The 27682-nt window shown below is 38.6% G+C and overlaps 1 long non-coding RNA gene across 2 annotated transcripts; it reads right to left on the bottom strand.

The window, feature by feature from the left end:
- Positions 1-912: 912 nt before the first annotated feature.
- Positions 913-19366, bottom strand: LOC125696766 (uncharacterized). 2 transcript variants are annotated; one of them, XR_007378521.1, is made up of 3 exons: positions 17414-19366; positions 9072-9220; positions 913-1531 (listed from the first exon to the last, which is right to left on the bottom strand). It is a non-coding gene; the product is annotated as an uncharacterized LOC125696766 (long non-coding RNA). The 2 variants fall into 2 exon arrangements; XR_007378517.1 differs by lacking the exon at positions 17414-19366 and adding an exon at positions 14540-14621.
- Positions 19367-27682: the final 8316 nt, after the last annotated feature.

The following is a 27682-nucleotide window of genomic DNA, read 5'->3' as shown; positions in this document are numbered from 1 at the left end:
GGCCATGCTTTTCTTCATCACAACACACCTCAAGTCCTTTTGATAATTCCCATGTTCCCCATAGTCAGAAATTATTTTTGGCTTGCATACTTCCTGGGCAAGCAGCAGTCTATCTTGTACCCACAATACATGGCACTTTGCATCTCTGACACATCAATGCTTATCAGGCAGACCTTGGGTCAAATAGTAATATCAAAACAGCCACTTCTGTCAAATTTGTCTAAAACCTGATAATCAGTTTCAAAGTTCCTAATAGGAGCATGAAAGACAGACAGGAGGGTAATTCACATGTCAGGATATCAGGTCAAAATAGAAGTTTGGGGCAGAAGATATTTTTCTCTGAAATTGTGCAAGTCAGAACTCTAAAATAGTGCTGCACTGTGTAGTCTAAAAGCTTAAGTTTCAAAATGAGAAAGAATTATAGTAGCACTTCTGAGGTGCATGGAAGATGGGATGTTTTAAAACGATTGCTAGCTATTTATGGAGTCCATCAATAATCATTGACCAAACTGGCTTTAAAGACAACAGAGCAGCTGAAATAAGTATTATCTCAAATTTTCTGCAAGCCATCAATATTAATTTATATGAATGAATTTTAGAACTAATTTGCTAAAAAAAAAAAAAAAAACCACCCACCCACAAAAATAGTAATCATTAAAAAAAACAAAACACAAGAAAAACTAAACAATAATTAAAAAAAAGTTTTCTGAGTTGCTAGTGCTGTTTTCTTTGTTTCCCATTGTGTTCCTTGGTTGAGTTACAATGCCAGATAGGGTCTGATACTGTAAATGCTTCCAGATGTAAAGATCAGATTTAATACTCCATGTGGATGTAAATCTTATTCCCACTAGTTACTGTTTGTATAACCCTTCTGAGTTCAGACCTGAAAAAAAAAAAAGTAAAAGGTCTATATCCATTATAATGTTATTAACTTCATTATCCTCTGTCAGAGATAAAGAAACGCAGGCCTAGGCAATCAATCAAGGTCTAAAAATCATCAATTTAATTAAGATTAAATTTTCACTGACTATCATGGAACTGGGACTTCACCCAGTTTACTGGCTACCTGAATAAGGACTGACAGAGAACAGGAACATGCAGTAGAGAGCTACCAACTCCTAAATCTTTCCATGGATCCACAGAAACAGCTCATGCTTATAAGTATATTTTATACCAGTACACGTGAGCATCCAACAGTAAATATCCGGAAGACATTCTAAAGGGGCAGAAGAAAGCTTTTACCCAATTATCCATGCAACCAAAAACAGCAGAGCAACGTATGTCATCTTTTCACCATCCAAGAAGTAATATTAGCTTCATATTGGATCCAATGAAGCTTTCAATACCATTTAGGCAATCTTTGAGCATTGGTATCGTTATTTCTTCTTTTCCCTATCAATTCTGAATCCTCCTTGAAACTCAGACCAGAGGCTCAGTGAGGTTATGGACGCGGTAGTGCTAGAAGGTACTTTCAGAAAACTGCTGTGATCAGGTTTATGGTGCTGACAGCTCTTCTGTGTCTTTCTGCACTCTGAAATGAGAAATCAAATGATGCCTTGGAATGTCAGAAGATCTCTAAGACTTTGACTCTGCTACAAACTAGTAATTTCTACTACTATCCAAAAATCAAAGAAGTCTCTTAAATAATTTAACTTCACTTGACAAGCACAAGTAGATATATACATCGAAAACTGCCAATGTGTTTCAGGATGCCTAAGGATCTCAAGCAATTCTTCTGTGTGTTCCATTCGCTATTTCACTGCAACAGAACAATTTTTTGAGATACTTCATTTTGTCTCTTCTGAGAAAAAGAAGTCAACTCTTTCTCTTCTAAAAACAATTTCAAAATTACTTTGCTAGCATAAAATTAAGAAATACTTAAAAAAGTAAAACCAATAGCACGTTCTAGACAGTTTATAAAATAAAGCAGAAAAGCACCTCTTGGGTGCTGGAAGCATTCATGCTTCGGCCTTTGTGCTTAACAGTGGCCCCATCATGTGTTAATGATTACATACATTTAGTAACAAAAAATAGTTTCCTCTAGAATTATGCACAAAGAACATCTGTCCACAGTGAATCTGAAGCTTGACTAGTCTGCTTTGGTTACAGTTACTCCTCATGTGCTATCAATACCAGAACATTTGAAAGCTTGATAGTAATGGTTACATGACCAGTAGAAAAGGGAAATAATAATAAAAAAATTGTGCGTTTTTAATTTGTCCACTCTCTTACAAGAAATTATTGCTGGGGCTGGAAGAGGGAGAAGGATTTGTGGGACACTTCTCAAGTATGGACATATATCGCTAAATGTGCGAGGCCATTTATACATATTTTAAAAGTTAACCACATAAAAGACCCTTGAAGATTTCTCCCATACTGCTTTGAAACCCTGTCTTTCTCCCCCTCTTTTTTTCTAGATGCAGAGAAAAATTACTCTATTCCTGCTTGGAATCGAAAGGAGAACAGGAAGTAACGTCTGAGCTCCATAGAGATTCATTTTTATTTGCTTACAGGACGTGGCAGATTCAAAAACTGGCTTCATTTTTCAGTATCCTTAAAGGACCTGGCTTTCTTTTTTTTTTTTTTTTCCTCCTCTTTTTGGCGGGGAGCACAGCTGGAACTCCAAGTTCAGCCAAAATAGACAATAAAACAGTAAGAAGGCATAACGCCAAAAATGCAAAGACATCAGCATCCAGAGCATAATTCCACCCTTCTCCCTCCCCCAATGATTTACACAGGAAGACATAAAAAACAGAAAACCCTCTCTGTCCTAGAATGAACTCATCATATTTTAAAACAGCCTATGAACATCTCAGACCCACTGGAGGCGAGCTAAAGAATGATACTGCTCATTTGAGCTGACATTTTTTTTTAATCCATATGTTTCATTTTTACGCTCTTTTGAATATCATACTTTGTTCTGCTTCTTGGGAGAAAACATTTGTATGAAGTAACAACATGTGGAATCTCTCACACCACACAATATGCAATTTGGTTTAAGACTAACTTTTTTCCTCCTCCTTCACAATACAGTTTTAAACATTCTCACTGGCAGTAAGCCTGAGCCGACCTCTAAGCCAAAAGAATCCCGCTTATTAAAACTCTCATTTTGTTCCTGCAAAAATGATTATTTATTTTATTTAGAGGGGCTTAACCAGCAAACAATGCCATGAAAACAATGAGTAACTGCCAACAAAGATGTAAAGCTTCTCTGTGAGGATGCGTGCAAATGTTTCCTCACATTTACAACAGGAAGTCAGGCGGGATGGGTCTGGGGGAAAGTCTGGAAGCTTTATAGCAAAGTGGAGGGAAAGACAAAAATAGATTTTGAAGAGGATATTGTCCTCTGTGCTGCATTAGTCCTTCTTTGGAATTAAAAGCTAGCTATGTCAGCATTTCCTTTCCATTGTGTTAAAGTCAACCTATATAACCTGCAGAAAGTATCCAGAAACTGCACAACACCTCTGTCTTATTAACAAGAGTCAAAGAACAACCTTTGCCAAAGCATGTCTCCAAATTGGACAGAAAATAAAAATGGCAAAACATGGGCTATCTCCTTCACTCAAGAAAGGCACAGCGCACCTGAAAAAAACATTAACTGTTTTGCTTTCCTATGAAAGAACGTAAAGAAATGTTGAATGTAAAGAAAGGTAGGCTTTGGGAGGGTTGAATTTCAAAGCATTTGTAAGGCCAAGCACTAGAAGCCACGCAGCTTTGGAAAAGTGCAGAAAAGACCATAAAGTCACTGAGGGTTTAAACATGATCTTCAGAGGAACTGCTGCATGAATTGACTCAAAGAGATGTGGCAAAACGGAACTCTAGTTGGAGCCAGTGAAAACTAGATCATCCAGTAGTGGGGCAGAAACAACAAGAGTTTCTGAGACAATTTTCATGACACTGACATTTGGGGTTTCCAGGTTCTGAAAGGAAAACAGTAGCAGGTACAGTAAATTTAAATACAGAACAGATGGCATCTGTGTAGGTGTGGGCTGGTCCTGCGAATAAAACAAGGGAAAACAAAACAAAAAGCCAGCCAATCAAAAATACAGGAAGAAAAAAAGAAAGGGAGGAAAGTAGGCCCGGAAAGTAGGCCCAGAAAGTACACAAGAATGGGCCGCTAATAAATTTGATTATTTAGCAAATCCCTGCAACTTTAAAGGGGTGGATAACAGATTGTCTACAAGGGCTGCTCCAAAAGTAATACCTCTTATTTTATTATGCGGCCCATGACATCAGAGGCGGATGTTGGTGATATGGCAACAGAGGTTGAATCTTCCCGCCAATATTCTGTTACATTTCGTTGTCATGCAACAAATGGCAACAGAGGGGCAGTCAACAAAACGGCTTCTGACATGGAAGTGCACATGAGGCAGCGGTCTGTCATTAAGTCTTTCATAGGGGGGAAAAAAATGGGACCTACTAACATCCATCAATGCTTGTTGGATGTTTATTGAGACAAAACAGTAGATACGAGCACACTGAGCAGTGCGATTCAGCAGTGGCAATGGGGATTCACCTCTGCTGGCGCAGATGCTTATAAGCACAGCATGCAGGATCATTCATCACTGGCCAAAATGCATAACTGATGGTGGTGGCTACATTGAAAAATAGTGTTCTGAATAGGTTAGAATTTGCTATCAAATATTATTATTGTGCTCTTTGTACCTGCTGTAGTCTCCACAGAAATAAGCAGGAGACATTACTTTTGGAGCAGCCTACATATATTGATGCTCAGTAAGTGAGTATTCACAAGAGATTCACAGTGAAACACAAGCGTGTTTCACTGATGTCACACCAAAAATACATTTAGTTGCAAGAGCAAAGGGCATATAGCTTTTTTTTTTTTTTTTTTTTTTTAAACTAATACGCACTAACTATAAATAAAAATCACAGTGGAAGCTCACAATATATCTGGTAAAAGGACATCCACCAGGTATCCAGAGCAAAAATTAGAATTTTAGTTTTGTGTGGGCCTGACACAAAGCTCTGCTTCATCTGAATCATTGTGGTATCTCATGAAAATTCAATTTAAAGTCCCTTAAATATACACTCCACGAAAGATTCCTGCTTCCTGACTGAACTGCAACTCCCCCAAATGAACTCTGGCTTAGCCCTAGAGGCACAATATGAAAATGCACCAAGCAGCACAACTATCGACTATCCTGAGGCCAGTGGAAACCTTAGATGTTGTTACATGCGCAGCAACGCATTTCTAAACAAATGTACACAAGCTCTGCCTGCTCTCCAAACTGGCTGTCTGCAAGCAAAGCTTTGTGCTAACAAAGACATGCTACTGTTTTGAGGCAATCCTCAAATATTCTGCATTTGGTTGTCTTCAGCCATAAGCCTAATGTCATTTACAAAAGACTGCATATATGAACACAGTATTTTTAAGCACTTTTTGTTGAACTGTCAACTCACGTCCCATATTTATCCAGTGGAAAAATACATACTTCCCCAGTTCTAACCTAGAAATTACACACAAAGAATAAAAATAGAAAGAGTGGATTTTTTTTTTTTTCTTCATTGGGTGTCATTTTGGGGACTTTCCTATTTGTTTTGCTGACTTCTAATGTACATGAAAACTAGTTAGGAGGAGAGAGTATAAGAGAGCCCCACTTCTGCAAGAATAAAGAGAAAAGACTCATCTAAGTTCTGGGAGTAGAACAATGGGACAGTTAAAGCTGGAGCTGATAAGTTTTCACTCTAATATAGACCCAGCTTTAGCAGAAACTATGTACTTATTTATCCATACCACATTCTTCATTGAAGACATGAGAGAAAAAAGCCCTCCCCTGCATACTGCGTGCCACCCCCATGAACACGCTGCTCAAATGACAACAGAATGGTTAAGAGCCCTCTAAGTTCTACAACCAAGAAAGCAAGCTGCGGATGGAGGAATGGGAACCAAACCAACTATCTAGACAGCAGGCAAAAACAAACAAACAAACACACTAAATTTAATCAGCTGCCCTCTATTTTCTTAAGAGAATGGCTAGATTGTAGCTAGGGTGATACAAAATTGTGATTAAAATTTCTTGTTTGTTATTTAAATGGAGAAGAAATTCATCCCAGTTCTGTACCTGTCATACTCATTTTTGCATACTGAAATCAAGAGCCATCTTCAAAATAAACACTGGCTAGGGATAGCCAGCCTCCAAATTCAGCAGTGATTCTACACTCCTCCTATATATCTGTATGTACTCTTCTGCTGATCCTCCATTCATCACTTGAACCAGAAAAGGTCCCCAGTTTTCAGGATACCCACAGTTTTCTGTTCTTCACAGAAGGCCCTTTAGGATTCAGACTGGCATGTTCTTTCTTGAGAAGTGGGCAAATTTGGAGAAAGACAAATAATGAGATTTATAAAATGTACGATTATAAGTTGCACAGACTGCAGTACATAACAGCTGGCAGGACACTGAAGGACAATTACAGTGTTGAAATAGCAGATCTCTAACAAGAACTATCTCCATATTTTCACCCCAAGATCTTGAAGAAAACATGTGAAATTGTAAAAATTTATTGAGGAAAAAAAGACAACTTCTGATGGTGCCAACGTCAACACCTCCCAACACTCAAGTTTTTCATGTGAGAATTATCTAGGGTTAAATTGTTGACCTTGTAAAAAATAGCACCTTTTATAATTATTTTTTTTTATTTAAAGCATAACTTTCATTGGCTTCTAAGGTAGCATTATAAGAGTCTGCTGTAATCCTGTTTTAAAAGCAGAGAATGATAGCAACAATGAATCCTTACTCAATGTCAACTATAAAAAGTTTATGATATTAGAGTTCTTTAATCTAGAAAAACATCTCTAAAATATATCATTAACAGCAGTTTAAAAAGTGTACTTGTGTGTGTTAAGCAATGTTTTCTGCGACAAGCATGTGATAACTCACTCGAATATTTATTCAAAAAGCAATTGCTAAGTAAATATTACAGATAAACACTGAAAACATGTTAAAGGTCATAATCAGAAATGCTGATATTAAAATCTCATTTCCCACACTCAGAGATCATGTGTCATGAAATTCACATTGCAATTTAAATAATCTCTATTTCACATAGTATCAGCAGAAACAAGATGGACCGAGAGCTATTTATAGGCTTTTCATCAGATGTCTGCAAAAAACAAACCTAAGTAAATGGCATCCGATTCACAGATAATCTCTGAACAAAGGGATTATATTTAAGTGAATTGCTATGAATTGCTATCAATCACAGCAGGTTCATTTAATCACAGAATTAAACACTGAAGAAGAAAAAAACCCACTTTCTGCTTACCAATGGAAAGCATAGATATACTTTATTAAACTAATAAATTCCCCTTCAAAATATTCCCCTTCAAAATACCTGTCAACACAATTATGATATGTCAGTAATGACAGAGTTTAAAGGTAGGTGTATATATGTACCTCCATATACACATATAAACCCCAGTTCTTTAATTTTTTTTAATAGTTCCAAATACTAAGCGGGGAAAGGGGGGGGGGGGGGGAAGAAGAAGTGAATCTATATGGAACCAGCAGACCACTGTTAAATTAATCCAGAAAAAAAAGATCACAGATGATGTGGTATCAACACAGCAGCCTTCCATTATCTCTTGCATCAGGGTTGCATGGCATTCCATGATGCACTTGCATGATGCAAGTCAGTAGGGATGAAATCTGCATTATATATAAGACAAGTTACAATCCAGAATTATTTTTTTTAATGGAATCACACTTCAGCACTAAAAAGATCCAGTTGCTCAGTGTTTGGTACGGTTTCTGTGACTGCTTCATCTCTCAATCTGGAATAGCTGCCATGGTGGATAAAACAAACTTCAGAACAGACTATGAATTCCATATTCAAAGCATATGGCATCTAAAATACTCCTTTATCTAGAGCAGATTTCATCCTTCATTTACTAACTTGGATGCAAGAGTAGGCAAGAAGGCACACATCATGAGCTAAACATAAAACTACAGGAATTTAAGATGAAGAAGCAAAGCAAAAGTTTTATGCTCATGAGAGTGAACAGCTATGCTAGCAACTTTGTAAAAAAAAACACAAAAACAAGCAGAAAAAAAACATGTACAGATAAGAATATGAAGAAATATAAATGACCTAGAAGAGCAAAGTGATATGTATTTAATACATATAAAAGGGGTAAAAGTTAAATGAATAGACATGTATTGGCAAAAGGCCAGCTCCTAACAGAACACAAACCTCATAGGACTTGAGTTCTGTTTTTGATTTGAAACTCATGAACTTTAAGTGGATTCGAAATTAAGCAAGACACGTTCATCCATTCTTCCTTATAACAGGAAGAGAAGAAAGTTATAGTTTGGAAAAGGCAGCAGTGGCACAAATCATTCTTTTTCTTCCCAACCTAAAGATGGGTAAAGCAGAGCAGTTAATCGACACAAAGGAGCAGCTCACCGCTGGCAACTCTCCTCCCAGAAGACTGTAAAGAGTGCTAGCCTACTGATTCTGATTCTCCAGAAAAGCTCTCTTTGGTCTGCTTTTTTTCTTGCTGTTGTTGGTCGGGGGGAGGAGAGAAGCTGCCCTTTCTCCTTCCCATCATTTTAATCAGGCAGAGAAGAGAGGTGAAAAAACTCCTGTAGAGCTGTAATGAAGGCAAGACCAGTTCAAGAAGTGCTGTGCACACATTGTAGCAATAACGTTACTATAACCACTGTGGTCAAAGAAGACATCATAGACAAATTAGTAGAGATTATTTCAGGCACATGCTCACTTCTACTGGAGGCCTGAAAAAAAGTTGGTGCATCTGAAATCTCAGTACATTTTTCCATGTCACCAGCTGGCCTACTACAAAGCATTATTACCCTCTCAACATATTTTCAAATTAACAAGTTTTTGAAATTAAGTGTATGACTTTATTTTATATTTTGAAGCCCAGATCAGGCTTCAGAACCGAGTGGTAGGCGCACAGCTAGTTCTGCCACTGGTCCTCACTATGCTCAGTTGCACAGTCTTCCACAAAGATGCTCTGTGCTTAACGTGAAGAGACAGATATCCACATTCTCTTTGGACAGAATTCTTGTAACCACACTTACAATTACCTGAGAAATGCAGGCATGAAGAATGGATGCACCACAGTTAGCACACAATCCAGCCTGACATCCTATATCATCCACATTGGGATGCCTCCTGAACTCCACATGTCTGGAATAGCCATGCAAATAATGCAACAGTGCACTGTGGTCACTGCCTGCAACAAAAAGTACCAGCACTATTAACGACAAAGAGCAGCGTGAAACTCAATCTTCAGCTTTTTCCTCTTTCCACTGAGTTCAATCAGAGCAAATTCTTTGGCAACAAAGTGAACTAAAAGAACCAAGAACTCAAACATATCTGGTAATCTTCTGAGAGGGGAAGAGTACTGGCAGGCTGTATCACTAAATACACTGTGTGTTATCTAGCAGATCCAAGATTAACATACAGAGATTGGATTCTGTACAGGAAATCTATTATACCAATTGCTCTCCAGCTATGTGCATTGATGATTTCAGAAAGCCAAATGCCGAACTCCGGATGCATGAGGAATGAATGTGTTTCCACTGAGACAGACTTAGTCAAAATACTTCCACACTGAGGAAGTTGTTCCTCAGCAGTAAAACAGCTCTTCAGTATATTCTTCCTTTTTTTCCCCCTCCTTTTTCTTTTTGTGAGAAGTATCTGCATTTGAATGCATTACTGACACGTGATCCACCTAGAAAACCAAGACCATAGAGCAAATAAACTTATTTTTATAATCATAGCATGAAATACTCCGTTTCTCATTTTAAAATCCTCTTTGTTGGGAACAGTTCTGGCTGTGACCTCTTTCTCAGCCAGTTCCATGCAGGAAATCCCTTTAGAATTCTGTAACTTCAGTAGATTTTAGCATGTGGACATAGACTTTATGGACATAAACCACTCTCTTTTTCTTCAATATTGGTTTTCTATTAAGTAGAATTTCAGAGAAATACTGATCATGTAAGACCAAAATCTATCCTGATCTTGTTGAGTGCATAGGACGTTTAATACTTCTGCACTTACACCATCAACCATTGAACTCCCCTGGAGCTCCCTTTGAGGGAGGCCAAAAAATGTTTTCTTAGCATGGGACCATCCTGTATTTGCCTCGTAATGAGCTTTGTCTCACTGCACGGTCCTGGGAGCCAATAAAAACCTGCAGAAAAAGAGCTTTCACTGACACATTAGCTCAATGTTTTTCAACACTAGAATTATTGCCAGGAGGTCGTAGAACATTTGAATACTAAAGGTTTCTCAAGATAGACACTGACTGACATTCTACAGAGGCTTACTCTCCTCTGGGTGACACTTAAATGACAGTTTAGATGATTCCTCAGCTGTGCTTTCCATAATTCTACAATAACTTGCTTCAACTAACTAATGGAAATTAGACAGGGATTTCACATCCTTGCATTTAAAAGGGTATCATTAAACTTTAATTCCTCTCCAATGAAAAATAGACTGCATTTAAAATAAAGAATACACATTAATACTGATTAATCTCTCCACTTTTAAACTCAAGAAAATCTTAAATTAAGATCTTTTAAGCTACAAAGATTTTCTATCTAGTTTCTAAAATCCTAGCCTTCCCTATTTCAGCCAGAAAAAAAGTGCTCCTAGGCAGAAACCACAGTACGAATCTACAACCAGAGCAAAGTATTTATGGAAAAAGTTGTAAATCCCTGAAGAGGACTATCTGATAACTGAAGTGCTGCCACAAACTGCTCTGTAGCAAAATGTATAAAAAGACCTTAGAACCAAGCAAGCCGCTTCTGACTTCCAAAAAAATAAACGTCTAGAAAAACTGCATCTAAAAAGTAAATTTTCCTTAGACTCTTCAAATGAACATAGCAAGATTCAATGATAAAGAAGCGGGCCACGCCAAATTCACCAACAGACTTTTAAAATTAATTGCTTTTCTACATTTTTAATGAAATAAAAGGCTTTTACACGCTAGACATTCTGGAGTTCATTTTGGAACTATTCCAATTTTCTTCCTTGTTGAAGACTTCCAGAACTCTGATCCAAAAGATTCTTAAAATTAAGATAAGAACAATATTTGTCACAAACGCTTTTTATCTGCTGTACATGACTTCTGTTTTAAAGAAAAATAAATATATGGAGCATAGTATCTTCCCCCCTCCTCAAATCAGCAAGTCTTTCCATTGTATCAAATTCAAAACATCTGACATTCTACAGCATTCCTGCTGTGAAATTTTCATTGCAGTAAGAATTCTACTTGTTAGCTACAACAATGTGTACTTCTAAGACATTTTTTTTCCCACATAGCCAACAGTTTCGTGCTATTTTCTATAGCTGCAATGCATCAGATTCTTTTTTTTTTTTTTTTTTAAATATATTTTTCAAGATGATGGTCTTGTACTGTAAAAGGGCACTGATTCATCTCAAAAAGACTCCTATAGTGCAGATCCTATAATGCAGAATTAAAGGAGCACCAAAGAGCACCATCTACTCTGGTTTAATGTACATTACATACAATTCAAAACTAGTACACTCAACTATGCTGACTCCATTGCCATAAAACTACTGAGTCTCAGTAATTTCACATTACATAAAGCAGATCTGTATGCTCACAGACTTGCTGCTGGGTACTAAGGCAGATTCACAAGTAAATCACTTAGCTCTAGGATATACGTACATCACGCACAAAGTAATGCCTCCTACTGATTTTCTTGGAAACCACTACAAATGCCAACAGCACAACACCACTATTTGATAGAGCCAATTCTCAGCTACAAAACACTAGTATTCAGTGTAGTCATCACTATTAGCTATGCATTTTTGCCAGTATGAACAAGAGCCTGCTTGCCACGCTCAAACTTCCGCAGTGGTGGAGGTGACCCAATGTCACCACTGCTGAAAAGCACCAACCACCACATTTCATTTCGTACTCACTTCCATGTCAGATGGCATTTTGTTAGACTACCCTTCTGCTGCCATCCGTCACACGGCAACAAAATTTGATAGAATACTGGTAGGAAGGTTCAACCTCTACTGCAATACCACCAACATCTGCCTCTGATGTTGTGGGCCAACACAATAAAATAGGCAGAATCACTTTCAGAGTTGCCCTCATATTTTAACATTTCTGAAAGGTGACACAGGATAACATGCAGAAATACAGAGGCCGTAATTGCAATATATTCTTAAGAAGCCAACACGGCCTAAGCTACTATAAAGCATTTCAACACTTCAACACTTCTGTTGCTGCAAAGCGAGAGAGAAGCCTGTGAACAGACAGTATGTACCTACTTCACCTCTCCTTATATGCCTCTTCCCAGTATCACTGGTAGGGTACAGATAACTTAGTTTCTCTCTAGTTTATCTACGCAGAGAACAGCCTTCACTCTCGGCACACCATGTGAATCCAATGTTTTTATAACCTCCGCCAGCTGTAACACTTCTTGAAAGTAAAAAATGTTACATAAATAAGACAACTGAGTGCTGGATTACAGCAGAACCTTGCCGGTATATATATTGTTAAGCAATCATTCATCACTAAGCATCTCACTCCTACTAAAAGGATTTTTTGGTTTACTTTAAGGATACACACAGAAAACCAGAGGAATCAAAACACTGAAATTATCAACACCGACCTCCACTGAGCAGGACAGGGCAATGACTTGTTAACAGTTGGACTCCAGAGCCATGATACACAATAAAAGAGCCTATTTTGAACTCATCAGAGTGATAATTCTGAAAAGTTTCAAGGGCTGAGTTAACAAAAATCCTTTAATGTAAGAAAATCTTTTCCTAGTGTAGCGTGTGATAAACAAGCAGCATTTTTTGCACAATACTACATATAAGGGCTCTGATAATAACAGTGTGCCACCACTCCACTTATAGGTGTGAAGTAACCAACACATGTAGCTGAAGGATTGTGTTTTTCACGAGCTAGTTCAGCAAGTAATATATTTTTATCCATATTTAAAATCAATTTTGATTTGCACAAGCAGAGCAGAGATAAATTAGTGCATGCCTGGTCTCTGGAGAAGGACATAATTCAAACTTAAGACTGCCCGTTAAAATATCACTCACTATCACTGTATTGCATATGAAAGACAATACATTAATCCTGATAATGATAAGACTCGGCTGAACAAATCAGCCATAGGTATCATTTCTTAAGAAGTCCTGCTACAAACTTTTAAGCTAGCCAAGACTATTTTGACACAGTAGGCTGGAGCAGCTACTCCTATAGCTATGTCAGCTGAACTGAAGAGTGGTAGCCCTTGCCAAAGTTAAAAGCAAAACAAAACAGAATAAAAGGCAACTGCAAACAAGTTTAGTTGGCAGCCACGTAGCAGTTGTAGCCAGGAGCATGACCAACCCTATCTTACATCATTAAAATAAATCGTACTGGGAGATCTTTTTCCCCATTACCAGAAATGTTCAGTGGGATCTCTTCAGATTTTACAGGGCAGGCAGTGAGCAAGGCTTCACCCCTTCTGTCCACTGCAGAAGTTACTACTTGGCTCCATTCTGTAGGGAGACAGCTACACATCTGAACAGGAAAAAAGTCAGCACTTGCCTGCCTGATTCTTCCACAGCTACTAGAAAATATTTGATTCCATTCACAGCTACCAGTTGCTTCTTATGTAGATACAGGCATCTCCTTTAGAAACTAGAAAAAACATATGGCTAATAAAAAGAGACTGACAAGCCAGAAGTTGGATATTTAATGCGCATTCCACTCTTACTATATTCAGAGCCTGCATTTTTATCATACGCAGGATGATGGAAAGTTGCCAGCAACTACATGTAGCACTGAAAGCAAATAGATTGCTGTTTTATTGTGGTCATGGAGATACAATATCTAGGTGAAGATTTTTTATTTAAAAGCCAAACAATATCCACTCCTGTTTTTGTGTTTTGGTTTTTTTTTGTTTGTTTGTTTTTCCTTCAGGTTAAAATACCAGCAAGTATTAAGAAATTACTAAAAAATAAAAGGAGAAACAGACACAAGACCATGCTCAGCTGTTTGCATTTTGAAATTCAATGTAAAAATTAGACCTTTCAGCATTCCCTCTTCTCTTAATCACTTTCCTCCAAAAAACCTACAGTAAAATCTGTAAGGTTTATTTTACTGGAACTAAGACACTAATAATTGTCTCAAATAGGAATCAGACATCTCTAATCTTGCTCTGCTGATCAGATCTTTACCCCAGTAATAGAAATTACAATACTAGTAGTCATCAATGTACACTCTTTTACTGTTGGGCCACAAACATGTGTCTGTGAATCTTCAAGAAACAGTTGTTTTAGGCAAGACAAAGTAGTATTTGGTAGAACAACAGAGGTGCTACCATCTGGATTCAACTCACCTTTTTGAACGAAAGTAATGACCTAGCCCAGTGCTTCTCATACTGAACCACAACCCTCAATGAAGAGGATAGAAAGGGTGGGTAGGAGTTGTGGATAGGTAGGGGAAGACTTAATTAAAAACTAAGCTATTAAGTAGTAACAAAAGCAAACAATAAAACCAAACTACCTTGATTTACAGCTGGAAGAAGCTCACTTCCTCCAGGGGCATCAGAAGCTGTACATATTTATATCAGCCAGTGAACTACCAGCTCCCTCAAACTGCTAACAGCAGCTTAGTTCCTGAAGGGCCATACAAGGAGCGCTTACACCTGCAGCTGATAATGATTGCTGATTACCACACCTTCCCCCCAGCACCTTGAGGAACTTTGCCACTGCAATTAAAAGTAGCACAGTAGTAAGTTTTTCTTTTTGAGTGCACAAAAGCAGATGAACTCAAGCTGTATGTATTTGTTCACCCAGTGAAATGCTCATCTACCCTATTCACTGCTTCGTTACTAAAGAGAATCTACATCATCTTGTGATAAGAGCTGATTAATGCAATTAAACACATCTGAAACCAGAACCATGCTATTTTTCAAAGATTATGACAAGTTTTCTTCTTTTCTGAAAGAGTGGTCAGGCACAGGAATGGGCTGCTCAGGGAGGTGGTGGAGTCACCAACCCTGAAGGTGCTCAAGGAACGTTTGGATTTTGTGTTGAAGGACATGGTTTAGTGAGAACTATTGGTGATAGGGGGATGGTTGGACTGGATGATCTTGTAGGCCTTTTCCAACCTTAGTGTTTCTGCGATTCTGTGATAAACCTGAAAGTAAGCTACCTGTGAAAGATAGTAAAACAAACCTTCATTATATATATATTCATTATACTTAGTTTTAGAATAGTTTCCCAACTTGTTTTGAAAGCAATTTTCACCCAATCCCATCCTTTTCACGTATTCTTTTATCTGAAAAAGACACTTTTTCCAGCAGGCCTTCTAATTATGTATTGGGCAAACATATCAAACAGTACTTGAAAGAAGGCAATACCAATGTACACTTTCAGCATGAAACTTCTGGAAGTGTGGTCAAAAGAATACCAGCAGGGTGGTTTTAGTTTTAAAAACCACTAGTTATTTTCAGGTGTTTCAAATTTACAACTTCACCTGTTGCTTTTGGAAAACCTATAGCTTTCAAGACATATACAATGCTGCAGCTTCCCATTTCTACATTTTTGCAGTTATATTCAGCTCAGGTGCTCATCTGTGCCAGGAACTAAAAAAATAAAGAAATTGTATTTTAAAGTTAAGAATAAATTAGAAAATTTAGTTTATCTTATGTCAGAATTAAAATATGCTTTTTATTATCAGTCCTTTTATATTATAACACACTTATTTGTTATCACACTTTACAGTAAATAACTGCAGAAACACTGCAGAATGGGCTGATTTAGCAGAGGCTTCCTCCCCCATTCCCCTCAAGCAGCCTTGTCCTCCAAGCTGCTGTGGGACAGGGAGATGCTCTGTGCCCATATCGTGTTTATCAGGGCAGCCTGAAGTACTAACCTTTGCATTCACTGACAGTTACATTTTCAACAGTCATCTTGGTATGAAGTCCTATACGGAGGCAAAGTTTCATTAAACTACCTTGCTGTAGAGACAGCAAACGTGCTTTGTGTCCACTGTTTCGTGAAATGATAGCTAACGTATCTTGTTGAAGCAGCTACAGATTACAAGGGCAAGCCAACAGGCAGTATGGGTGGTTAACGTTTATTTGTGATGAAGACACACAAGATATGCAAATAAAAATTCTTGTTAACTACAGTAGCAGTGGTTTATTGAAAACTCAGAATTGAGGAAAATTTAGGTTCATCACCATTCAACACCACCTAAGCTGATCAAATATTGAAAAGTTCAGAAAGTTTAATAAACTGGTAATTCATTGTTACATGACATTAATTTCTTCATTATATATGACCTAACTAAAGACTGACCAAAGAGAGAGAGATAGAAACTGCCCATTTTCAGGCCAGCTTGGCAGCAGGTATTAACAGTAGCTTGGGAAAAGACATCATGCTGAGCCCCACAGAACTGAATATTTTTCATTACTTAACCTATTCTTTAAGAAGGAAAAACAGATCAAAACTGGTCTTCAAAGTGCAAAGTTCTACAACAACCAAAAAAGAGAATGAACCAATAAGAATAAATAAATAAATAAAATTACTCTTACACTGCCAGCAGCTAGCTGGGAGTTACAAATGCATTCAGACTTAATTCAAAGAGCCAACAGAAGAGGGATAAATTAAGAAAAATAGAGAAGCACCATCAACAATTAATTCCGTATTATTCTTCATCCCTCTACACCCCACCTGGCCAATTTAAAGCTCAGAAGGAAATCCCTACTTCTGCTCTGAGACAACTTCCACTTATGAAGAGCAGGCAACCAAGCCACCCAGCAGAGGAAAATGACTGCCGTCAGCCTGCCTTATTGCCCCCTCCATCCTTAGCGAAGGCACCCACACACACCTGTCTCCCCACCCAGCCAGTACACAGCTCCTTCGCACAGCCCTGCTCACCAGGCAGTCTTCCCCTCTTCCACCACAGACCTTCCTCAAACCTTCTGTATTCCCATCACCCAGTGACCCTCACACCCGGGTGGAGGGGATACCTTCCTCAGCCACCCGCTTCCGGCAGCTCCCAGCCCCTTCTCCTGAGGAGCCTCCCTCCAGACACAGCCGAGCTGCCGTGGACTCCCCCCAGTCCCGCTCCGGAGAAGAAAACCTATCCTTTATTCTGTGTGGCGGGAAGGATTCTATGATACGATTACTTGATGGACTTGGCGAAGGCTCTTCGGAATTCTAACGCTGATTCCCTTCAACGCAATGCCCCCTTCACAGCCCCTCCGGCAGCCCAGAAGCACCCGTTCGCGGCTCCGAGAGCACCGCCGAGGGCGGGAAGCAGCCTTGACCCCTCAGCCCGGAGCTCAGCGCCGCCATCTCACCTGTCCCCCCCGCCGCTGCTCACCCAGGAGAGGCGCGGGGCAGCTCCCTACCTCGCCTCACTCACCTCGGGCACGACTCAGGCGGCACGGAGCGGCGCCGCACGCACCTGCTGCCGGCGGCTGTTGGGCAGCGGCTGCAGGGAGGGGGGAGCGAGCGGGGAGCAGGTCTGGGAAGTCGAAATTAAATCCGAGGGCCGGTAATGCGGCAGCTTAGCTTCAAGCCTGAGAAGCAGGAAACTTGGAGAGCTCGCAGGACGGCGCTCCGCTTAGTGAGCCGCGCCCGCAGCGAGCGCCTGAGGGGTGCTGAGGCGGCGGGAAGGCAGGCCGGGGCAGCGGTAGTTCCGCGGGACGCTGTGACAGAACTCGGCAGGGCATCGCAGAGCGACGCTCAGCCTGAGCTTTCTTGTGATTTCAGGGATATTTGGGGAGATGCTCGGGCAGCACATCTCTTAAAATGAACTTTGGAAACACTGAAGAGACTGATGAAAGGCATTTGAATATATTTCCTACTAACGAAAGCTCATCTGAAAAACACTATTCCAACATCTCTGCAGCACCTTCAATTCAACCCAGTTTACAAGGCACAGCCGTGTCTCTGGTCTGCAGAGCGTCTCCATGCAAGGACCTACGGCAGGCTGTGGGCATTCACAAGATCCAAGTTTATAGGGGACTGTGTCCTCAACAAGCCATGGGCACTTCAGGATAAAAAGCAGCACCCCAGAAGCCTAGTGTAGTGAGCAGCAACTTGCCCATAGCAGGGGGTTGTACCTGATGGGCTTTAAGGTCCCTACTAACCCAAGCCTTTCTATCACTCTATGATTCTATTAGGAAGAGGGGCAAGCCGTAGCAGAAAAGGTGATTTTTGATCCAACGTGTTTAATTCAGCTCTGAGAAAGATTACAGTTGAATGGACTTGGGGCAAGCCAGGGTGATCAGTCTGCTGATACTGGAAGGGGCATCACCTGGCTTTCTTTATGTTGTTCAGCCTTTATGCAAGAAGTAAAATGGATCATTTGCCCCAGCCTAACTTGGAAAAAAAAAGAATTAAACACAAGAAAATATTCAATACCTCAATTCTGAGTGTATCATATTAAAGAATTCATCAAATTACTTCATTCAAATCTTCATTAAGATGTCAAGCATTGGTATTTCCCGTGTATTTTGTACATCTTTTGCAACCAGCCCAAAGAGATGGCATGGTCCTTCCACATGCAACCCAATGCACATCTGTTGATAACTAAAGTTTGAAAAAATAAGGAGCTCTGTATTTGAACTGAATTCCATATAGCAGTAGTTTTTGCAGAAAACAAACAAAGAAATATATGTATAAATAAAATGTGGCATAGATGCAGTTTATCTTATCAAAGAAGAACCTTTAAAACATTAGGTATGTCAAATAAGTGTGCTTTCCATAGTGCCTTTTTTAGCTTAGATATCAAATATTTTCTATATCAAATGATGCAGAAATGCCTAATATTTTAAAAGTCACACTTTGTCATAAGTCATAATTTGTATAAGTGTCTTCATTTATTCAAGCCAAGCATCTCAGCTATTTTCCCTGTTGAAAGCACTGTATCTTTTCATGATTGCAAAGAAGTGATAATAAGTATTTGTTTGAAAAAAATTATACACTATACAATGCAAGTCTACTAGCAGCCTTCAAACAGTACCATAGAATTTGCTTTAGCAAGAATTGTATAGTCTTTAATCTTTGTTATTGTATGTAGTGATTCCACTAAGCATGCATTTAGAATTTCATAGTAATATATTAAGCTATGAGCATACATAACCCTACTTGCTACTTTTTTTATACCTGCTCTATATGTTTATGCACATGTTAGAACAAAAAAATATATATTGGTACAGTCAAATTTCAGTTCTATTTATCACTGGCTCGAAACTTTCTTTAACTTCCCGATTTTTTTTGTTTCTATCCCACATAAATAGTTTTTCATGTATATATATATATATATATATATATATATATATATATATGTATGTATTTTATGTGTTTGTCGTTTGTTTGTTTTGACTTTTTTGTTTGTTTGTTTGTTAGCTTCATAACCAATGCTGGAAAATTCATATATATCTTCCCACCAAGGACATATATGAAGACTCAACTGAATTAATTTACTAGCAGTGATTCTCTTTAGTATTAGGCTCTTTTCATTTATGCAGGTCCTTAAGAAATCAGCCATCCTTAGATTAAGATGTTAAACTCAAGTCTACGTTCTGTTAAATCTACTTCAAAGAGTTATAAAAGGCTTTCTACACTGTCAACCACCCCTGCTGATTGGAAGTCAAGGCAAGCTATGTAGGAGGTACACTGCACAGACACAGCAGAGTTCTCTCAAAAGCCTCCTTTAGTAATTTGCATCCATTTTTCTTCACTTTCTGTATGCCATTTCCAAGTCAAGCCCCTTCAAAGAACTCTGGAGTGTACAGAAGTTAAATTAGGGATTGAATAAAAACGGCAACTTCTATCTAACTGTGGAAAGAACCATTTCCTTGGCATATCTGTCTAGGCAACCTCAGGAAGCAAAAGGCAACAGTAGCATTTTTTTGTAAAAGATGTTTGAAATAGATAGTGACGCTGCCATCTCCAAATCTTCCATTCTGAAATCATGTTAAAAAAATCTATCTATCTATGTATCTATCTATCTATCTATCTATGTAAGAACAGCATTTTGTCTTTTCATTCATTTTTAATGAATTTTGAAGTTATATAGATATACTGGAAAAAAGCACAAAAACCTTAGAGAGCTCATAAAATTTTGACTATGCTGCTGGTTAAACTAGCTGCCTTTAAGAAAGCTAATATTTTGTTATTTCCCAAGATTGGATACCAGATCATGGCTCCTGTACCAAGCTAGATAATCACAAGCTATTGGCACTGGCTTCATTATAATTATGAAACGGGAGTTGAGAGCAGAATTTCTTGGGAGGATCAGCTGGAAATGATGAACAGAGGGCAATTTTAAAATGAGCAACATAAGAATTTTGCATCATGTCATGGCAAAATCCCATTACCATAGTTAAAGAGATTTTGAAAATGAAAAGCAATAATTTGGGCAAGAAGAATTGAATATATGAGGGTATTAGATGATAATCATTTTCATTAGCTCTCTCCTTCAAACTTAAAAATTCACAAAACCTAACAAGAGATCTAAGTCAAAATAGATGTCAGGGAGACCTAATACAGGATTAGCATCGGGTCAGATAAATCAAAACAGACGTCAGCAACACACATTTGAATTAGGATCTAGATAAAAAAAACAATGCATTGCAATTCTGGATTACTTGACACTTATTTCTGAACAAGTCTCTCACTGAAGTCTCTGAACTAAGTCCTCGCCACAATTCAGGCTGACCTAGCATAGGACAAATAATCAGGTTCCGACTGAACAGGAACTGATTATATTAATAAATACTAGAAATTAAACGGAAATTAAACTGGAAAGGTACATATATCACAGCCTTAGATACCTTAAAACTTGCAAAAGAGAAATCCCACACTGATGCCTAAATATATGCATCCATATTTTCTTTCAAAAAAAGTGGCAAATCATTTTTTGAAGGCAACCAGAGAAATAGGTTTTCATCTTTTTACACATGTTCTTCACATGTCCCTCACATGTTCTTTTAACATAAAACAAAAGAGCACTTCTGACCACCAACTAGAACACAGACCTTCTCCTCAGTGCCTACAACACTAAGTTACCAGGTCATTCTCACTTTGTTTTTCGCTTTCTAGTCCAGTAAGACTCCAATTCCCCATGTACCTGTCAGTGTTTCCAAGAATGCTGAGAGAGAAATGCTGCTTATTTGATGCAGCAATTGAGGAGAAGTACTGTAATTGTTTTCAGTACGACCTGGCTAGGCATAATTGTCTAGAAAACTCTTTTGGTTGCTTACTTTTTTCCTTCCTGACTTGCTGGCTATTTCAGAAAGAAGAGTCCTGATGCATGCATGTTTTCAAAGAAATCTGTTCTTAAACCCCAAAATGCTGAAGCAGAAGATAAAAATCTGTTTATATGTTTCTAAAATTTCATAAGAGTTTCTGCATATGCTATATGGGCAATCTGAGCCAAGAAAGTGAGTTTATACACCTCTGAAAATCCACGGGTGAAAGGGTTTCAGCAGGCTATGGAAATCCACCTGCATAGACCTGACTGCATGGTTGATGTCATAGACTGCAGTCTGATTATCTAGCCTTCTTCAACACTGTTTTCATTCAGCCTCAAAGGGCTGCATCTCACTGAAAAACATTAGTACAAATAATGGCAAAATCTCCATCAGATCTTGATAAGTTTATAATAAAGCCCATGTTCAGCTTTTTTAATCCTCTCTCAGTTGGCTACGTAGATAAGCCACACAGCAAAATATCCCTTGGAGCTTACAGGATCAAGATTCATGGAGAGAAAATCAGAACGGAAAAGCTTTTGTTTAAACCATACCTACAATTACAGTGAAATAAGTAGAAATGTTAAAAAGTGACTGAAACCCAGTTTCCCACAAAAATCAGAAGCATCAATTTTCTGTGGCTGCTACAGTCATTAAGTGCCGTGCATCTGGCATGATTAACAGCAGTCAGCACACCGATTATAACTTGATCCACTTCAGCATATACTGTGTCACAAAAGGGACTAGAATATTGTGCTCCATAAGAAGGTCGCTGAGAGTGCTGAGATTAAGAGTATTCGAAGCGTAAGGTCTTCTAACTGCTGCACTGGTAAAGATCTGTACAATTTTCGTCAGCGCTGACGTGGAACCACAGAGGCCCAGAAGATTAAAACAGAGCTTGAGTATGATTAAAAATATAAGCTCAGACATTGCTGTTTTATTTGTAATGCAAGAGGACAGTAATATAATGTCCACTGGTTAATAATCATACAAAAAATGTATGTATTTATTCACATACACGTAAGTATTTATTCACATGCTGTATTTCGTATCTTAAGAGTCCAACACAGTTACAGCTTTCAGTTCTTTAGGTTACCATAAATGAGTAGGAAAATAAAACTATCACTTATAGAACAGAATGTCCAAAACTCAAGCTTTTCTAAAAAAACCCAAAACATTTCTTAATCATTCTCAATTGTCAAAAACATACGTTTATTCCTATTTAGAGCAGGAGTTACTTTTTTTCTTCTTCACTGTGTGAATTAACCATAATCAGAGTTAGGTCAGCCCTGAATTGAGCATTGTACAGTTGGTTAAATTGACACAGGAAAAGGTTATCTCCCTTACGAGAAAAGTAATTTTTTTAATTTAATAGACCAAATCTGTGTTATCAACATTCTGGTTACTCAGAGCATCAAACAGAAACAAGCATAAGGATTTGTATTAGGTTTAGCATTCTTCCATTTGAATGTGTTAGAGCAGTGCTGCCAACATATATGCAAGCAGCTTTAAAGACTGTTTTTAACCTGGCAATATTAGCTTAATAGCTGAACAACAAGGGGGAAAAAAGGAAAGAATTTATTGTACTATAATTATATGGTAAAATCGGCAATATCTACCAAATGTTAACATGTTTTGGCCTGCTCTTGAAACTGAATCAGCTGGAAACATTTTATGTACCTTCGGGAGAGATCTATAATAAGAATGATGGAAACTACAAATTTAACAGGTTTTATTTAGTGATCTCATATTTCACTACATTAGAAAGCACGAGTGCTTTAAAAAGATGACTTTACCAGGTAAGCACGTTGTCAAAACTTGTTTCAGTAATACAGTTTTTTTAATAATACACCAGTCTATAATAACCCAGAATAGTAACTCAAACTGACATTATCTATAAGGCATAAGCTCCAATATTATTCAATTAAATACCAATCTAACAATTTTTATGCAAATTTCTTTTCTGCATCTTGCACATTCTTTTCTCTCTGGGGATCATTCTCAATTTCCTTTTCGGAAGCTTTTCTAGCGCTACGCTGCATTTTGGTAATATCACCACTGAAGCTGAAAACAGTATTTCAACTATTAAGCCTACCAGAAAATTATAGTTAGATTTATATCTGTTTTACTCATACAGCTTTACTTTCCAATGATTTTTCAAAGTACTTTTCCATAAAGTCTAGAAAGTTAAGGTAGGATACCAACATTGTTTTTAGTCTACTCTTTTAGACTTGTTTGGGGGTATATTAGCCATTGTACAAGCATGCTCATTAGGAAAATGGCTGTTAGCATATCCTATATTGCCAGACTTCCCAATTTTAAGCTCTAGTTGCTTATCACTTTGCCAAATGTTAAATGTTTGGACTGAAATTTTCCATTCAATGCCTGTGCCTCAAGCTGAGATGTGTCGGAAAGTTTCAGCTACAAAAATACAGCTATTTCCAAGAAAGACGGTAGGGGGGAAATCAATGTTTCACTCATGAAAAAAGGAAAACAAACTCAGTCATTTTCACTGAAAAGCTCACTTGTTGCCATGCACTGCCCTGAAATTGGTAGGAAGCAATCCTTTTGTTAGGGAGTTTGCTGTTTCCCCATGAAAATCAACCTATATATATATATATTAAGGGCTACTTATCAGCCCTTGAAAAGTTACGGCCCATATACTTTACTACAGCATGAGATTGGAAGGAATTGCCCAATGGTTTGAATGGAGTCCCATGCAATCGTGACAAATGTGCAGGTCCGAGAGCTCTACAGAATCTTGGCAAGAACTCTTGTAAGCCCTTGGCCACAAAACACTTTATGAAACTGTTATAGCATACCGAGAACATGAAGAATGAAATTAAATACATTATGTCAGTATGCAAACAGATCACAGAATCACAGAATCACAGAATCACCCGGGTTGGAAGGGACCTCAAGGATCATGTAGTTCCAACACCCCTGCCTAGCAGGGCCACCAAACATCCACATTCAGATCAGGTTGCCCAGGACCCCGTCCAACCTGGCCTTGAACACGTCCAAGGACGGGGCATCCACAACCTCCCTGGGCAGCCCGTTCCAGGGTCTAACCACTCTCCTAGTAAAGAACTTCCCCCTAACATCCAACCTAAATCTTCCCTCCTTTAACTTGGATCCATTTCCCCTAGTCCTGCTGTTGTCAGCCCTTTTGAAGAGTTTACTCCCCTCCTGGGCGTAGGTTCCCTTCAGGTATTGATAGGCTGCAATGAGGTCACCCCGCAGCCTTCTCTTCTCCAGGCTGAACAAGCCCAACTCCCTCAGCCTGTCCTCATAGGGGAGGTGCTCCAGCCCCCTGATCATCTTAGTCGCCCTCCTCTGGACCCTTTCCAAAATCTCTATGTCTTTCTTGTACTGAGGGCTCCACACCTGGACACAGTACTCCAGATGGGGCCTCACAAGAGCCGAGTAGAGAGGGACAATCACCTCCCTGTCCCTGCTGACCACCCCTCTCCTGATGGAGCCCAGGATCCCATTTGCAGAAAAAAAAACAGAAAAAAAGAGTAGTAAAAATACTGGTGGGGAGAAATTGCTAATATAGAAGGAAACTTCCAGGTGACCTAAGGACCAGACAGCTCGGCAGACTTCAGTTTACGGGGGAGTGCAATGGCACTCTGCAACTTGATGTAGGGGGAAGAAGATTCCTCTTGACTCCAGATATGGACTTGTGTTTCACCAGGAACTATTACTAGCAATTATACCCACTCTACATGAGAAAGAACTAGATATTCATCTCTGGCCAGGGCATGACCAGGCCATATTTGTGAACAGAAAATGTCTCTCCAGTATTTTCAGTGACCCACTGCTGCTGATTAAGGAAAGTGATTAATTCAGTAACCAAGGGGAACAAGACATAGGCCTGCAGCAGCAGCAATATATGTGAACAAAGGGAATCAAGACAGAAGAGAAATGGGTTGGTCTGAGTATGGGTCTTGTAGGGACAAGAGAAAACTGCAGCGCACAACAACCCACATATGGCACACACATGGCATTTTTAACTTTGATATCCAAATGATCTCAGAGGCAAGGCTGTCCTGCCATCAGCCTTTCAGAGATAGAAGCCAACACTTTTCTGCAACCACAAAATAGCTGTTTGCAAAGACTGACTTCGTTGATACTCAGTTTTGAAAGTCATGACAAAAAGCAGGCAGTGCCCCAGAATCGTGATGGGCACTGAAGTCATTATGAGGATATGCCATCAAGAAAGATAAAAATTTCAACTTACCTGAACCTGTTCTATGCCACTGATTCCTATTTTGGTATTGTTAGCCAATTTTGCCCACGTTCCATGAAGCTTTCTCATGGTGTACTGTAGTTACGTTTTTTAGCACTTTGAGGTTTCTTCAGAGAGGCAATATACAGACACAGTCACTCCAAGTGAGGCCAGAACATTGTTCTCTGCTATTTTATGAAGGGACTTTATGTTAATGAAAACCTGTTGTTACAAGGGCATAAAATAGTTAGCTGCCATCAGCCCAACATTTGACACTGACTGTACTAGCCACAGACCCAGTGAAGACTGAGAACCAACTTCAAAGTAGCAATCACAGCTCATTTCTGTACCAGTTCAGGCTATTACAATAAATGCAGTGGTTGAAGAGGTTTGGGGTGAGTTCATGTGAAATTATTTTTGCATGTAGAAATTCTAGAACCACTACTGGTCAGGCAGAAAAGTTACTAATCATTTGTTTTCTTCTCATCTGCATTCTATAGCTGCCACACGCCATGGTTACAGAGTGAACCACATCAACTGCATGTTCTATGTTCTTGCTCCAGATTCTGTGTGCTTTATCATCACTTACAAGTATTAAGAAACTGAAGATCTCTAGTATGATAAGGTAACAAAATTGCAAGTGGAAAAGACCTAGTTAGTATGCCTTGAGTTCAGGGGCAAAGCAACAGCATTAACTGTAGAGAAGTGCTACAGATGTGACAGAAATCGGACAAAGAACAAGATTTGCATCTCCTGTAGAGGTCGTGTGTGGTAAAAGAAATGTTTTCCACAGCCAGACACCTAATCGTGTGGTGCGTTTCTGACTGGATTCAAGGACAAGATGCGCAAAAATGCAGAGCTGCCACAGCTAGAGCTAAAATAATTGAGAACTGCAGCTTAAGCATATGAAGTACAATGAAGCTGTGAGCTCTAAAAGCTCAGAAACCTTGAATTAGGCATCTGAAATTTGTGACTGCTGACCATCAGGCAGTCTTTGTTTTTGCATATTGACAATTTGAAACTTTTCAACTTAAAATTCCGTGAACTAGAGGAGAAAGAACTCAGTGCCATTAAGCAGCCTGTCCTAGTTTAGGTGTCTTTCATCTATAGGCTTTATAGTTTTTGACTTGTGTAAATACATGTATTTATGTATGCACATAAGTTGCTAAAATATTCATTAGTATGAATCTTCATCCTATAGAATTAAATGTAAGGAAAACAGCAATGAAATTCTTAGTTAAAAATGAAGGTCTGTGTTTAGGAAGTTCAAAAAAGTTAAGTAATGCAACACTGGTAATTTAGCAACACAGAAGAGCTGCCTCTTACAGCATATCGTATGCCATTTGAAGGTTTCTATTCAAATAAAGCGATCTATGAAGTTATGATGACTGAGCTAACTTTTGAAGGTAGCTTCTTGAATTTCTCAAGAGCTTGGCCTCTCAAAATGAATGCAAAGAATTGTGCAGTATGATTCATCATTAATCTTGTTTTGAAATTAATAAGGAAATTAGGAACTACAGTGAATATAAACTTTGTTAAATATTTAAGGAACTATATTACAGTTAAGTCTTTGTGATGAGGGAAGAAATCCTAACTATGCTAAGACACTTTAGATTCTTAAGTCTCCGCAGGAGTTTAGAGTAGCTCAGTCATGCTAGGACAGTAAGAGTAAAGAAACTTTAATTGATTAAGTCCAAGGCTTAAGTGATCCTATACAAGCTAAGTGCTTGGATTATTCCCAAATTTTTGGTTGATTTGCCCAGTCAAAACAATCATGAGATCAAAATTATAAGCTTCTGAAGTTAGGTCTATTTTCCCTCCATATCTTTAGCCTAAAGTCTACATATCACACTCAACCACATCTTCCGTGGTCACAGCTGAGCCTACTCTGAATATTACTTTCCAGGCTGGAAAAAAGCTAAACTAAGAGCTTCTGTCTGCACTAAGTGCTCGTAACTGAACACAAGACCCAAATCCTGCCTCAAGTTCTTTGTGGTACTCATCAGCAAGATTTATTTAGGGTCAAGCAAAAAAACTGAAATCAAAAACTGAACTGTCTGCCAGTCTTAGCTCTCAAACCAGATCCTAACTGGTAAAGTATTTTGTGACCCAGGAAGTATACTGGGAATGTTACAAAGATACCAGTTGTACAGTTGAAATCTATTCACAAGTAAAATTATTTTACAAGTTACAGTATTTC

Source organism: Lagopus muta, chromosome 1, assembly GCF_023343835.1.
Source record: "Lagopus muta isolate bLagMut1 chromosome 1, bLagMut1 primary, whole genome shotgun sequence".
Classification (NCBI taxonomy): domain Eukaryota; kingdom Metazoa; phylum Chordata; class Aves; order Galliformes; family Phasianidae; genus Lagopus; species Lagopus muta.
The sequence above is the reverse complement of the archived record's forward strand: the minus strand, read 5'-3'. Positions and strand labels throughout refer to the sequence as shown.